At 37.2% G+C, this 4,977-nt stretch overlaps 1 non-coding gene across 1 annotated transcript; it reads right to left on the bottom strand.

Moving 5' to 3' along the window:
• Positions 1 to 3,387: 3,387 nt before the first annotated feature.
• LOC115939447 (U6 spliceosomal RNA) lies at positions 3,388 to 3,494 on the bottom strand. The gene has a single exon (XR_004074256.1). It is a non-coding gene; the product is annotated as a U6 spliceosomal RNA (small nuclear RNA).
• Between the last annotated feature and the right edge of the window lie 1,483 nt (positions 3,495 to 4,977).

Here is a 4,977-nt window from a genome sequence, read left to right as displayed (position 1 = left end):
GACTCCAGGATCATGACCTGAGCCGAAGGCAGTCGCTTAACCAACTGAGCCACCCAGGCGCCCCTAAACATGAAACTTTTACCTAGGCTTTTTTTTTAAATGTTATGTTAATCACCATACATTACATCATTAGTTTTTGATGTAGTGTTCCATGATTCATTGTTTGTGTATAACACCCAGTGCTCCATGCAGTACGTGCCCTCTTTAATACCCATCACCAGGTGAACCCATCCCCCACCCCCCTCCCCTCTAGAACCCTCAGTTTGTTTCTCAGAGTCCATAGTCTCTCATGGTTCATCTCCCCCTCCGATTCCCCCCTTCATTTTTCCCTCCTCCTAGCTTCTTATTTATGGTTTTTGTTTCCTTATAATTTTAGTTTGACATGACTCTCATAGCCCAGCTCTAACTCCCTCCTCACGACACTGAGTCTCTCTTTGGTTTTCCTCTAGGAATGGTCTGGTGCCTGATGCTGGTTTAATTAATTCTAGCAAGGCAAGTTTGAGTGGTGTTATAGAGTAAAACTCTACAGCCTAGGCTGCTCCCTTAGCAGGGGCTTTGGGTAAGGTTACCCTTGAAAAGAGCTTTGAGACACACCATGATGGACATGTTCAGTGTAAGAATTATCACTATATTTTCCTCTTCTGTGCCATGATTCATCATGAAAATCTGAACACCAAAGATTGCTTGTATTCTGGGACTCCATTCAGAATAGAGTGGGAATACTTTGATAAAACCATTATGGTTTATGTTTACATAATCCTTGTTGTTTTTTTAGTTACTTGTATAAGTTGGCTTCTTAGAATTTAATCCATCACTTTTCATTGTAAAAGTTAAATGCAAACAGCTAAAATGAGACTGGACTTTTTTTTTTTTTTTAAGTTATTTATTTATTTATTTATTTATTTATTTTTTAATTTAAGTAATCTCTACACCCAATGTGGGGCTCAAACTCACAGTCCTGAGATCAAGAGTCACATGTTCTTCTGATTGAGCCAGCCAGGTGCCCCTGAGATTGGATTTCTAATTTAAAAAAATAAATAAAAGAAAAGAAAGCTAAAAGCAATAGAAAGAATGTCTAGTATTTCAAGTATATTTAAAACATTAACATGTTTAATTAATAGAGTTTATTTTTAAGAGCATGTTTAGGTTTAAGAAAAATGAGCAGAAAATACAGTTTCCATATACTCCCTCCCCAAGCCCTCCTCTACCCCAGTGTTAACATTGTGTGATTGTTGGTACATTTGTTACAATTGACAAACCAATATTGATACATTATTATTAACTAAAATCCACAGTTAACATTAGTGTTCACCTTTTATGCAGTACATTGTATGAGTTTTGACAAATGTATAATGACCTGTATCCTACATTATAGTATCACACAGAATAGTTTCACTGTCCTAAAAATTCCTTGTGTTCCACCTATTTATCTATCCCTCCCACCTTCTGATCTCCTGACAACCCCTGATCTTTTTCTATAGCTTTGCCTTTTCCAGAATGTCATACAGCTGAAATCACACATTTGCAGCCCTTTCAGATTGGTTTCTTTCACTTAGCAATGTGCATTTAAGATCTCTCCATGTCTCTTCATGGCTTGATAGTTTATTTCTTTATAGCACAGAATACTATTCCATTATATAAATACCAAAGTTTGTTTATCCATTCACCTATTGAAGGACATCTTGATTGCTTCCAAGTTTTGGCAATGTGAATAAAGTTGCTGTAAACATCATGTGCATTTTTGGAGGCACCTGGGGGGCTCAGTTGGTTAAGTGTCCAACTCTTGATTTCGGCTCAGGTCATGATCTCAGGGTTATGAGCCTGTGTTGGGCTCCATGTTGAGTTCCATGCTGGGCATGGAGTTGGCTTGGGGTTCTCTCTCTCTCCTTCTCCCGGTGCCCCTCCTTCCCTAAACAAAACAAAACAAAACATCATGTGTGCTTTTTGTTGTTCTTTTTGGTGTTTTTGTTTTGTTTTGTTTTTGGTGTGGGCTTAAGTTTTCAACTCATTTGAGTAAATATCAAAGAATACAACTGTTGAATCATATGATAAGAGTATGTTTAATTTTGTAAGAAACTGCCAAACTGTCCTCCAAAGTGGTTATACCATTTTGCATTCCCACTAGCAATGATTAAAAAAGTTCCTGTTGCCCAGGGAACCTGGGGTGGCTCAGTTGGTTGAATTTCTGACTCTTCATTTCGGCTCAGGGTCCTGGGATCGAGTGTTGCATCAGGCTCCACACTTACCGGAGAGTCTGTTTCTCTCCCTCTTCCTCTGCTCCTCCTCCCCAACCACTTGCACTCTCTTCCTGCCCCATAAATAAATCTTTAAAAATAAATAAATAAAAGTTCCTGTTGCCCTACATCCTTGCCAGCATTTAGTGTCAGTGTTTTGGATTTTGGCTATAATAGGTGTGTAGTAGTATTTCACTATTTTAATTTGCAATTCCCTAATGATATGTGATGTTGACTTATCTTGTCATATGTTTATTTGCCATCTGTATATCTTCTTTGGTGAGGTATCTATTCAGGTCTTTTGCTCAGCTTTTAATTGGGTTTGGGTTCTTTGCTTATTGTTGAGTTTTAAGAGTCCTTTGTATATTTTGTGTTTTTTTTAAGATTTTAAAATTTTTTTATTTTTAATTAACTACTTAATTTTTGAGTAATCTCTATACCCAACATGGGGCTTGAACTCACAACCCCAAGATCAAGAGTCACATGCTCCACTGAGTGAGCCAGTCAGGCACCCCAGAGTTCTTTGTATATTTTGGATATTAGTCCTTTAACAGATATGTGCTTTGCAAAGATTTTCTCCAATCTGTAGATTTCCTTTTCATTCTCTTGGCAGTGTCTTTGCAAAGCAGATGTTTTAAATATTAACACATCAGCCTTTTAATTACCATAAAGATAAGATGTCAGAGACATTGCAGAAAACTCTTTTTTTAAGGAAAAAATCAATTTTTTAAAAAGGGAAAAAATCCACTTTTTTTTTTTTTTCAAAAAACTATCTTGATTACTAGGAAGATGGACTTGAATAACTTCCAGTCTCTTTTGACTCTAGTTTTTATGATTCTGTGGAAAGAATAATGGTGTATTATGGATTTTTCCCATATTAATTCTAGCGTCCCCTATCCATTACCACATTAATATATGGTAATTGAAGAAAGTTTAGGAAACATCGAAAAGAAGAAAATATGATTTTTTTTCCTAAACAGTATAGCACTAAGTGCAAGAATTTTGGATAGCAAAAAATTCAAACAGGTGTGCCTATATGCCTGTCTGTAACTGCAATGAAATTAACCTTTTTACTACTTCATGGATGAAAAGACAGTAATGTGGTACATAAATAATTAACTTTTATTTTTTTAATTTTTAAAGTTTATTTTTTTAAAATATGGAATGCTTCACGAATTTGCATGTCATCCTTGTGCAGGGGCCATGCCAATCCTCTCTGTATCATTCCAATTTTAGTATATGTACTGCTGAAGTGAGCACAATAATTAACTTTTTAAAAACACGTATTTAGGGGTGCCTGGGTGGCTCAGTTGGTTTAGTGTCTGACTCTTGATTTCAGCTCAGGTCATGATCTCAGGGTCATGAGATTGAGCCCCATGTTGGACTCCATGCTGGGCATGGGCCTGCTTAGGATTCTCTCTCCCTTTCCCTCTGCCCCTCACCCCACCCCCTCAAATAAAATAAAATAAAAAAATAAAAACATGTATTTTTTGTAATAAGTATCACCAAAGTGTATGAGGTAAAAAGTGATGGTCTCCCTCCACACCATCTTTCTTTATAATTGTAATTATTTTCTATAGAAACAAAAATCTTTGTATCTATGCTTACCTGGTTATACACATACATACAGACATGCAAGCTTCATGAGTCAGGGATCACCCATGTCTATCTTGATGTACATCATTGTAAGCCTAGTGTGCACCATGGGCCTTAGTACACAGAAGGTGCTAAATTGAATGAATAAATGTCACACTCTACCTTGTTCTGTAGGTGGCTTTTTTTTTTTTTTTAAGAATGTAACCTGAATATGTTTCCATGTTAGGGCATCAATAACTACTTCATTATTTTCAATGGCTCCAGAATAATCCACTATGTGAATACACTATAATTTATTCAACCAGTACCCTATTACTGGATGTTTAGGTTACATTATATATATATAAATATACATATATTTTAATTTATTTGAGAGAGAGAGTGAGAGAGAGAATGAGCAGGGAGAGAGGCAGACGGAGAGGGAGAAGCAGACTCCCCACTGAGCAGGGAGCCCGATGTGGGGCTCAATCCCAGGACCCTGGGACCATGACCTGAGCCGAAGGCAGACGCTTAACGACTGAGCCACCCAGGCGCCCCTAGGTTATATATATTTTTATACACACACACACACACACACGCACACTTATGTACAGCATTACAAACAATACTGCAGTAAGCATGATAGCCAAATTATTTTGTATAAAAGTTCTATCAATTTGTCTTCTTACTAATAGTGAATGTGTGTTGAGTTCTCCACATCAATGCTAGGGATGATTTCCCAAATTGGATATTATCAATCTTTGTTGTTGTTGCTGTTTCTTTTGTTTGGAAAAAAGGTCCTTACAAGGGGAATTGCAGGCTATTTTGCTTTAAAGTGAAGTTGGGATTCAAATTGGGAAGATTCTAAATGGCAAATAGGACATTTGAATATTTTTAAAGCAGTGAAAGAGAAAGGGTTTGAGAAATTTTTTTTTTAAGATTTTATTTATTTATTGGACACACAGAGAGTGAAGGAACACAAACAGGGGGAGCAGCAGAGAGAGAGGGAGAAACAGACTCCCCGCCGAGCAGGGAGCCCGATGCAGGCTCGATCCCAGGACTCTGGGATCACAACCTGAGCTGAAGGCAGACGCTTAACGACTGAACCACCCAGGCGCCCCTGAGAATTTTTTTTTTTTTTAAGATTTTATTTATTTATTTGACAGAG

This window comes from Leptonychotes weddellii, chromosome 8, assembly GCF_054177405.1.
Source record: "Leptonychotes weddellii isolate Sample4059 chromosome 8, ASM5417740v2, whole genome shotgun sequence".
NCBI lineage: Eukaryota > Metazoa > Chordata > Mammalia > Carnivora > Phocidae > Leptonychotes > Leptonychotes weddellii.
This window is presented reverse-complemented; position numbering and strand designations above follow the sequence as displayed.